Here is an 11533-nt window from a genome sequence, read left to right as displayed (position 1 = left end):
ATGTTGAGGCTCGTGTAAGAGCTAATGCACAGAAACGTATAACGAGGCAGGAGACAAGAGGGGCGGGAGAGGGAAGCACAAAATAGAGGGGAACAAAGACAATAGGATATCTGTGGAAGGGAGAGGGATGGGGTGGGGTACATGGGATAAACTAGAGGGGGAGCACTCGGGAGAGTGCAAAACCTCCGCCGCCAATACTGCTGGGTCACTCAAGTGAACCTTGTATCTTATTCATTAAATATGTCAACAGTGCTGACACAGTTATAGTTCTTTTCTCCAACATTTTTTTTTGGGGGGGCGGGGGGGGGTGGAAATCACTTAAAACATGTAAAAATGCAAAAAAAAAAAAAAAACGAAATTTTGTTGAAAAAAAAGTTGCAAAATTTTTTTTTCTCTAACAATTTTTTTTGGGGGGGGTTGAAAATCATTTAAAACATGTAGAAATGCAAAAAAATTCCCCTTTTTTTGGGGGGGGGGGGTTGGAAATCACTTAAAACATGTAAAAATGCAAAAAAAAAAAAAAATTCTCAAACAATTTTTTGGGGTTGGGGGTTGGAAATCACTTAAAATATGTAGAAATACAAAAAAAAAAATTTTTTTTTTCTCTAACAATTTTTTTGGGGGGGTAACAATTTTTTGGGGGGGGCGGTTGGAAATCACTTAAAACATGTATAAATGCAAAAAAAACTTTTTGGGGGGGTTGGAAATCACTTAAAACATGTAGAAATGCAAAAAAAAAATTTTCTCCAACAATTTTTTTTGGGGGGGGGGAAAATTTAATGGCATGATACTTGGACCATACCTAACCCCCCCCCCCCCACCAAGTTTCGTCGAAATCCGTCGAGGAGTTTTTCCGTAATACTGTTCACAAACAAACAGAAAGGGGTGAAAACAGTAACCTCCGTCCATCTTCGAAGATGGCGGAGGTTAACAAGATGGACACTCCTATCCAGGGACTTTCAGGAAGGAAAACAGGGAATTTTGAAGGAGGTGGGTTTGGGGTGGATTAGCGGGGGTAGAAAAGATCAAGATTTTGGAGATGGGGAAACATATGAGAGGGTGGTGAACAGCTGTTTTGAAGACCTGGACAGAGGAGTGGGATTGAAGAGATATAGATTATCAACCTGCCTCCGGTGAGAGAGTGAGACCCAAAGACTCAGCTTTATCACGGGAGATAACGGTGATCCTAAATGTCTTGGTTTCCACAGTGTGAAGCCGAGAAAGGTGAGAGGTGGGAGCACCAGCCCAGAAGGGAGAGCACCACTCCATCAGGCTGTGGATGAAAGCTTTGTAAGTGGTTAGAAGTTTCGGTGTGCCAAGGAAGGAAGGACTTTGCGCGACGGAGGATGCCCCATCGGTAACTGGCTTTGGAGTCCAGGTTGGAGATGTGGCTTTCCCAAGAAAGATCATGGCAAATAGTGAGACCCAAAAGCTTGAATGAAAGGACTTCTTCAAGAGGATTGTTGAGAAAGTATTGAAGGCCATGTTCCACGTGTTTGACCAGCTTGTGATTTTATCTAGATCTGCAGAGAGTGAAGAGGCTGCTACTTACCGTTCAGAGGGATGACAGATGGTTCAGCGAAGAGATAAAGAGGATTTTCCAGAGAGTCCGAGAGATCATTGATGAAATCCAGAAAAAGAACAGGGCCCAGAACGCTGCCTTGAGGAACTCCAGCCTGGACATGATTGGGAGAAGGCTGATTGCTCTGTCGTTGCAAGGATTTGTTTTTGCGCCTTTTTTATGCGGAGCGGTAATGTTTGCTGGTTTTCCAAGTAGATGGCAGATGACCTTGAGCAAATGAGAGGGTGAATAGAACAGAGAGAGGGTGAGCAAGAGCAGCAGAGCAGGTTTTTAGGACACGTGGGCTGATGCCGTCTGGACTAATTGCAGAATCAGAGTTGAGGTTTGACAACAAAATCTCCACCTTGTCGGAAGAGGACACAGAGTCCAGGAACAGCTAGGTGCGACTGGGTAAGTGACATTTTCACAAAAGCGGGTCAGGTAATGGTAAAGAACAAACTCAAAAATCAACTTTCTTTGATATTCTCGAAATAGTGCTTGAACCCCTTATAAGGCCAAGAAAAATGTTCAAATGATGTCAGCAACGCAGGATCACCATAAGGCCTCTGCACTGACTGGGCAATATATGCTTGATAGAAATTCTGGGACAGTCTTTACCGTTACCTGACCTGCTTTTGTGAAAATGTCCCGTAAGATGGGTGCAGAAAGCGATGGGTTTGGAACACAATATTTCGATTCAAATGCAGAGTTTAGGCATTCACCCTTTTCATGTGCAATGTCAGCTGTGCGGCCATTTGAGGTAAGGGAGGGATGGAGGGGGAACATACACCAGAAACCGACTTAAATATATGCGGCCAGGATTTGGAGGAGAGAGACAGGTCTGAGAGTTCAGACTTGAGATTAGAAAGATGTTGTTTCCTGGCTCTCCTGAGGGTGGACACACACTTGTTCTGAGCTTTGTTGAAGGAACTGAGATTGCCTTCAGTTGGATTTGCCTTCCATGAGGTGAAGGCAAGTTGTTTCAGGATAACAAGTTGTTTCAGGATAACAAGTTGTTTCAGGATAACAAGTTGTTTCAGGATAACGCCACAAGCTTCATTGTACCATTGGCGGGAGGAAGGGTAGGACAACTGAATATGAGATCGGATAAATCTGTGCATGAGAGATAGCAAGTTTCTTTGAAAGAATTCCCAGGATGAGTTGTCAGAGAAAGTAGAGATGGGAGACCAGTCCAGATGTTTGATGGCTGCTTGAAGTCCCTGTCAGTCGGCCTGAGTGAAATGCCAGACTTGACAGCGATGAGGTGGTTCTTTAATAGCAGCCAAGGAGATGTCTACTTTGACAAGCATGTGGTCAGATGAACAGATTGGAGCGAAGGAAGAACGGCAGATATTTTCAGGGAAATTGGTCAAAATCAGATCCAGAAGAAATGGAATACCATTGGTTGAGATCCGGATCGAGAGGTTGACAGATTGTGTCGGTCCTAACGAGTCGCAGAAGTCTTTTGCTGAAGTGCCATGACAGGTGAGAGAGGTGCCCACACCTAGCCAACTGGCATGATGACAATTGAAGTCATCACATATGAGGAAGAAAGAATTCGGATGAGAGGATAGAAGTTGGTCCATGTTTTTGGAGAGCAAGTTGTTAATGGAGTCATCAATGTTTGGTGGACGGTACAACAAACAAAGAAACATGAGGTGGGAGAGGATGGGAAGCCAGAGCCAGAGGTCTTCCTGGGGGTGTTGGGGAGGGGGGGTGAGAGTAGTGCATGGAGAGTGAGGAAGAGTTTTTAATGAAGAGAGCAACTCTGCCACCAGGACGAGGCTCAGGTTTGTCATACCGGAGGGAGTAACCAGGAAGATATACTAAGGAGTCAGAGACGTCTTGAAGGAGGAAAGTTTCAGTTGAGCAGATTATGTCTGGTTTGTCATTAGAAACCTGTATGGAAAGATCTGTCAGGTTAGAGTGAAGGTTCCGGATGTTTGAGGTTTAGGATGAGAGTGGAGTCATCAGAAAATAGAGAAAGAGGATTTTCCAGAGAGTCATAGAGATCACTGATGAAGATCAGGAAAAGGACTCGGCCCAGAACACTGTCTTGGGGCACACTCGCCTTGACAGGGAGAGGAGATGAAAGGATTCCATTGAGTGCCACATGTTGGCTCCGAGAGTAGAGGAAGTCAGTAATCCAAGAAGGTTCGGGTGGTGGAGTTGGCCTTTGGATGCGACACGCCGACAGTTTGGAGAGCAAGGCAGGATGCCAGAACGTATCAAAAAGCACGAGATATGTCTTGCCAAGGAACTGCTTTGGCAGAACCGACACTGTATAAACTAAAGCACAGTGCACGAGTATGAATTATAATTGTGTGTAATCAATCTGAACTTCATCTTTGCTATAACCGATCTCTCTTTTTTTTCTTGCTCATCCTTTGCACACGAGCTCTTTCTCGACTACTCGCGGCTACACCTGCCCTACGGGAGGGAGTGCCCTTCTCTGCCCACTAGTCCTCCACAATGGAGAAACAACCCGAGTAATAACAACGATGAGAAATCTGATTTAAAAAAATCCCAAATAAAAATTTTCGATATATATATATATATATATATATATATTTTTTAATTTGTTTGAAAAATATTTCACAAAAATCCTGAGTAGGGATCACTTGGGTATACTCTGAAATGTTGGTGTCAATTGGCCCAAGGGTCTCGGAGTAGTTTTTTTTGGGAGGAGGGGGGGTGACATACAGCCACCACTGTTTTACATACGTATTACATAACGAACACCCACACATAATTTGTAGACTTATTGCTCCAAAAAATGATATTTTAAATACTGTCTAACTACTATACAGAAGTAAAAATGTATTTAAGGAAATGTCACCGACTGGACTGACACCGACTGGACCTGCTCCTTTGTCATAACAGTTGCATATGTTACTTAATGCACTAAATATGTGTCTAATATATAAAGCTCATTCTAACCTCTGTGTTTAATATATTGTTGTGGTTGACGAAATTCGCAAACCACCATTCAGGTCCCTTAGGTGAGATATCTCTGTAAGTATATGTGTAGTTAGGCCCAAACCCGTTGTTTAGAGGGAATAAATGTCATTCATTCGGGCTGCGACCCTTCTAGATAGCCGTTTTTCTTTTACTATCTTTATTTTGGACCAGCCGCCATTACTACTATCACAACCATCACCAACCACGTCTCAACAGCCATCACACAACAACCACCAACCGCAACGCCGCTTCACAACAACAGCCACGACCCTTGCAGTCACATCTCGCTCTCGCAACCATCGCATCACCGTCATTCCCGCGCCGCTTGTGGGCACCGATACTGGACTCGTGCAGGGCGCGCACCGAGCAGCGGGTGCAAAAGCGCCGGCCTTTCCGAAGCAATCGGATCAAAAACGACTCACGCCCACTTCTGTTCCGTCCTATCGGCGAGCGTGGGGCGATTTGGCCCCGCCTCCAGGTCCGTCGGAGTGTGGTCGCTATATGCAGATTCGCGGATCAAAAAGCATTCACGCCCACTTTTCTTCTGTCCAATGGGGAGCCAGCCAGAGGTAAAGGGTCGAAGGTGAAGGAGCGAGGCCACGGGGGCTATAAAGGGCCGCGTTCGCTCGCCAAAAAGGGCAGTTGAGTTGGGAGTTGGTGGAGTCGAGTTGAGTTGGGAAGAAGAAGAAGAAGAAGCAGTAGTAGTCAGTCAAGTGGAGTTCGGAGTTGAGTTGGGAAGAGCCAGTCAAGAGAGGAGTCGGAGAAGGCAGTTGGACGGAGCTGTGGAGAGTTGGAGAGGTGGCGGCGGCGAAGGCAGTCGAGGGGGTGCTCATGTCAGAGTCGGGGAGCTGCGGAGAGGAGAGGCCGGTAACGCGACCGAGGTCGTGGTGGAGACGCTCGTCGCGGGACCCGAGCCAGGGAGATATCCTCCTTCCCCCGAGCATCAACAACCCCCTCCTGTTTTCCCCCCGCGCTGAGATAGTGCGAGAAGGGGGCCCCGTTCCCACCCCATTCCAGACACTGTCCGCGAGGCCCGCGGAGTCGGGGCGCCACCGCCATTTTGCGGCTCATCATCAGACGGGTAGGCCCGACGCGGTCTCGGCCCCAGGCCCGTCTGCCCCTATCATCCTTGAGGGTGGTCCTTTTCTTTTGCTTTGAGTATATGTGTTGTCGGCGCCGTCTGTGAAGTAAAACTGTATAAGTGTTGCCGTGTGCTCGGTAGTCGGTGGTAGATCTGCATTGTGTTTTGCTTTTACATTTGCTTTTTGTGCATTATTGTGGTGTTTCTTCTTTTACATTTGCTTTTTGTGTAATATTGTGTGTTTCTTCTTCTTTTACATTTGCTTTTGGTGTAATTGTATATGTGTGCTTTCCGTTCATCGTGAAATAAATGTGCTTTATGTTGAACTGTTTTCCCGTTTCGCTTCGTCTTTTCCTTTATTGAATCTCCATCTTACTTCACGTAAAGGGTGGGTCGTGGGCAAAAACGCCCGATAATTAATCGAACCATCCAGGTTGACGATAACACCACTCGGTTATCCCGATAGTACGGAACGGGTCGCTTAAAGTGGCCCGTGTCCGAAGTCGACCTGCGGCGAGGTGCGATCGCCCGGTCTACCCTCCGTGTGGGTACTTAGGTAGGTCGAATTTGGCGAGCAACCCTATCCCACGCGGGGGGCCGATTGGCACGATCGTGGTGAGGCCGAAAGGCCCACCCGTGACTAGTTCCCAGCGTTAGTCCGAGAGGGTCACGACGGGATTGTCCGTCTGGTGGGCGACGTGCCGCGATTCGAGTTACATGGCCGTTCGCACGCCGGCGGGCGCGAATCCGCAACAATATATATATATATATATATATATATATATATATATATATATATATATATATATATATATATATATATATATAATATATTGTTGTGGTTGACGAAATTCGCAAACCACCATTCAGGTCCCTTAGGTGAGATATCTCTGTAAGTATATGTGTAGTTAGGCCCAAACCCGTTGTTTCGAGGGAATAAATGTCATTCAGTCGGGTTGCGACTCTTCAGGATAGCCGTTTTTCTTTTACTATCTTTATTTTGGACCAGCCGCCATTACTACCACCACCAACCACGTCTCAACAGCCATCACACAACAACCACCAACCACAACGCCGCTTCACAACAACAGCCACGACCTTTACCGTCACAACTCGCCACCATCGCATCACCACCATTCTTGCGCCACTTGTGGGCACCGATACTGGACTCGTGCAGGGCGCGCACCGAGCAGCGTGTTCAGAAACATCACAGACTTTCCGAAGAAAACGGATCAAAAACGACTCACGCCCACTTCTGTTCCGTCCTATCGGTGAGCGTGGGGCGATTTGGCCCCGCCTCCAGGGCGTTGGAGTGTGGTCGCTATATGCAAATTCATGGATCAAAAGCATTCACGCCCACTTTTCCTCGGTCCAATGGGGAGCCAGTTAGAGGTGAAGGGTCGGAGGTAAAGGGTCAAAGGTGAAGGAGCGAGGCCACGGGGGATATAAACGGCTGCGTTCGTCAGTCAAGGCAGTTCGCAGTTGGGAGTTGTCGGTGGAGCTGGGAAGAAGTGGTAGTAGTCAGAGTGAAGAGGACGGAGCTGTGGAGAGGTGGCGGCGGCGAAGACGGTCGAGGGGGTGCTCGTGTCGGAGTTGGGGAGCTGCGGAGGGAGAGGCCGGCGGCGCGACCGAGGTCGTGGTGGAGACGCTCGTTGCGGGACCCGAGACAGGGAGATATCCTCCATCCCCCGAGCATCAACAACCCCCTCCTGTTTCCCCCCGCGCTGAGATAGTGCGACAAGGGGGCCCCTTTCCCACCCCCATACCAGGCAGTCCCAGCGAGGCCCACGGAGTCGGGGCGCCAGCGCCATTTCGCGGCTCATCACCAGACGGGTAGGCCCGACGCGGTCTCGGCCCCAGGCCCGCCTACCCCCCTCATCCTGGAGGGTAGTTCTTTTTCTTTTGCTTTGGGTATATGTGTTGTCGGCGCCGTCTGTGAAGTAAAATTGTATAAGTGTTGCCGTGTGCTCGGTAGTCGGATAGCTCTGCATTGTCTTCTTTTATATTTGCTTTTTGTGTAATATTGTGTGTTTCTTCTTCTATTACATTTGCTTTTGGTGTAATTGTATATGTGTGCTTTCCGTTCATCGCGAAATAAATGTGCTTATTGTTGAACTGTTTTCCCGTTTCGCTTCGTCTTTTCCTTTATTGAATCTCCATCTTACTTCACGTAAAGGGTTGGTCGTGGGCGAAAACGCCCGATAATTAATCGAACCGTCGGGGCCGACGATAACACCGCTCGGTTATCCCGATAGTACGGAACGGGTCGCTTAAAGTGGCCCGTGTCCGAAGTCGACCTGCGGCGAGGTGCGACCGCCCGGTCTACCCTCCGTGTGGGTACTTAGGTAGGTCGAATTTGGCGAGCAACCCTATCCCACGCAGGGGGCCGATTGGCACGATCGTGGTGAGGCCGAAAGGTCCACCCGTGACTAGTTCCCGGCGTTAGTCCGAGAGGGTCACGACTGGATTTTCCGTCCGGTGGGCGACGAGCCGCGATTCGAGTTACGTGGCCGTTCGCACGCCGGCGGGCGCGAATCCGCAACAATATAATGCTCGAAGCCTGATGTTGGCTGAGCAGTTCGGGTGGTGTCTTGAGATCTTAGGGTCCTGAGTTCAAGCCCCGTTGGCTGCTGAATTAACACAAGGGGGCTGACTCGGTCTGTCATCTTTTCGAGGTCGGCGAAATGAGTACCAGTGTATTGGTAATCGGGGCACTGCATCAGTGGCTTATCTGTGCCCCTATCCAATGATGCAACCAGCAGCCAAAAGGCTGCACACAAAGGGAGGGGCTGTTGATGGATTTATCTATCTATAATTCCAGCATTGTGTGTGTGTGTGTGTGTGTGTGTGTGTGTGTGTGTGTGTGTGTGTGTGTGTGTGTGTGTGTGTGTGTGTGTGTGTGTGTGTGTGTGTGTGTGTGTGTGTGTGTGACCGTTGTTTCTCGACAACCACTGGTCCGATCTAATTGAAACTTGCCAGGTATATTGCTGGGGACCTGAGTATGTGCCTTTTCAAGGTTTGATATTAATCGGACAAGTGTTTCCCAAGTTATGGCCATTTATTTACCAAACCAATGACAAGACCCATTGCTGTGAAGGCGTGGCCGATGGGGATCGATCGGTGCCTTAGTTACCGTGGCGTAGGAGTGGCAATGGTCAATGGCAGCGAATGTCATGGCAAGCAAAGACAGGGAGGTAAACTTGATTTTAATTTGGATTTTATTTAACTCTGTGTGTAAGTATCACAGCAGTTGTGACTTCAATGCAAGCGATAATTCGTGGAATGCCTGTGAACATTCCGTACGGGCACACACCACTTCCGGATAGTGATGACTTACTGTATTCTAATAATTTCTCGATTTGTTACGCGCATTTATAGATAAACACAATGCCCCAACCCAGTCGTCGTTTACGAGAGCGAAGGAACGGCCTGTGTGGTTGTTTGAAAGTTTTTTTTTTTTTTGGTTTGCACGTATGGCCACGCACGTACGGGCACGTACTCGTTTTTTTAGCTCGCCTGTTTGAAGAACAGAGAGCTATAGCGATACCCCCGGCGTGAACGTGAGTGTCAGTGTGAGCGTGAGCATGAGCATGAAAATGTTAAAGTTTTTGGTGCAAGTTATTTTTTCCTTTCTAATGTTTTTATCTACCACACTATTTTTTTATACGCCATATATATATATATATATATATATATATATATATATATATATATATATATATATATATATATACACATATACATATATCGGGGCGTATTATGTGTTGTCTGTCCGTCCGTCTGTCTGTCTGTCTGTCTGTCCGTCCGTTCCTGTCCGCACTCTAACTCCCAAAGTTTTATACTTTCACATTTCATATTTGGTACGTCGGTACAGAGTGTGGAGATGGTGTGTCGCGACATACGTTCATCATCTAAAGTGGTTGCCATGGCAACCAGGATGCTGTTTTCCATCCGCCCTGTCCGCACTCTAACTCCCAAAGTTTTCAACTTTCACAATTCATATTTGTTACATAGGTACAGACTGTGGAGACGGTGTGTCGTGACTTACGTTCGTCATCTAAAGTGGTCGCCATGGCAACCAGAATGCTGTTTTCCATGTAGTGGCACAATTCTGTATATACCTTCTTGTTCGGGCATATATTGTGCTCACTTGCGCTCTTGTTACTGATTACAATATACAAATACATATCTTGCTTTGAAATTTTTTGGATCAGACTTCACTGCAATGCTTTATAAAAAATATTAATTATTAGATGAGTCTTTTAAAAACGATAAATGTATGAACAGGTGAGCATTGGGTGGCTTTGACACCAACTCTGGTTTAATCTGGTATTGGTGTGGTGCAGGCATGATGGGCCGAATGGCCTCCTCCTGTTCATAATTTCCATGTGATCCTTGAAACCACTCACTAACTGCCTCACCGACTCACTGATATTAATATTCGGTGCCTTCTGGGTGACGTTGAAAGCTGAGATTTGGCAAGCCGATGGACATCGAAGCCAATACACCGGAAAAAATCACAAAACCATCGGAAAGCATCCTTAAATGAAAAAAAAAATAATTGAAACAAAACAAATGCAGGTGAGCGACCCGAGACAATGGGGAAGCACTGTTCGTTATTGCTTACAACGTGTAAGCATACACCACAAGTACACACACACACACACACACACATATATATATATATATATATATATATATATATATATATATTTATATTCTGCCCAGCCTCGTCATGGAAGCAACAGCCAGAGTTGCTGCATGGCCTTCGGGCAGCTGTGCTATTTTTACACCAGGAATCCTTGGATTCCCTCGCGAAAGCTCTCCTCGCCATCGTTCATCTCGTCTTGCATTCGTGTGTTGAAACCATCCCGCTTTTACACTGAGCATAGCATCTTGGGTTACGGGGTTGCTGAACCAGAGTCCTGCCAGAAACCCTCATCATGTGCAATCCTTAAGATCGTCTCTCAGGATGGTCCAAGATGACAATTGTCGATTTATTGTATAATGTCGTGATGAAACAAACGTAAGCATCTTCATTCGTTACCATATGTGATTCTCACGATACCTCTTCGGTCAATTCCATCCTACCCTCTTGTCCAAGAGCACTCGCACTCTCATCCCGACCCCAAACCCAACGCATCCCACCCACAAAGTGCAACAGCAGTTGATCCTTTTTACGCATGTCGTCACAATAGCCCACGTGTGCGATATTCCCTTTCTGACGAGGAAGGAGTTGAGACCCTCGGACGTGGAGAGAAATGGGGAAAGCGAATAAAACAAAATGACAGCGCAATGCTGGGGGGGGGGGCGGAATCGGAGGGATTGATCGGGGGGTCACACGAATCATATGTAAGAGATGGGGGGAGTGGATCGATGGATGGATGCGAGACAGACAGAGACGTGGGTTATACGTACAGAAAGATTAATATTGCTGGGTGTACAGATTGAAGGATGTGTGTGCACGCACCCATCGATGGACAGACGGATGGTTCAAGTGATCGGATAAGCCGGTTGATGTTGGGGGAGGGGGTGGTGCGATGTGGGCATGGATTGAGGTGAGTGGCCAGGGATACATGACGGCTGGATGGGGTGGGACCGTGGGAGGGAGTCGGGGCTGAATGACGAGGTGCTGAGAACAGATGCAGGCGCGCGGGGCTCCTCTGCTGGAATGGCTGCAATCATCCTGATGGGGATCATGATGAAAAAGCTCATCCAACACTGCCCTGAGTGACACTGGCCGTCACACAGTCGGCGTACCATTCGACACGACACTCGTCTCTGCAATTGTACCGATGATGATCTCCGATTTATATCAGGTAATATTAAAGCGTGACATTTTTACAAAAAAAAAAAATGTATATATATATATATATATGTATATGTGACCCAGTCTTTGTCTATTTATATGATCTATTAATACATATTCC

Source organism: Eptatretus burgeri, chromosome 14 (genome assembly GCF_056783735.1).
Source record: "Eptatretus burgeri isolate ZD-2024b chromosome 14, Ebu_testis_v1, whole genome shotgun sequence".
NCBI classification, from domain to species: domain Eukaryota; kingdom Metazoa; phylum Chordata; class Myxini; order Myxiniformes; family Myxinidae; genus Eptatretus; species Eptatretus burgeri.
Note: the sequence above shows the minus strand (reverse complement) of the source record.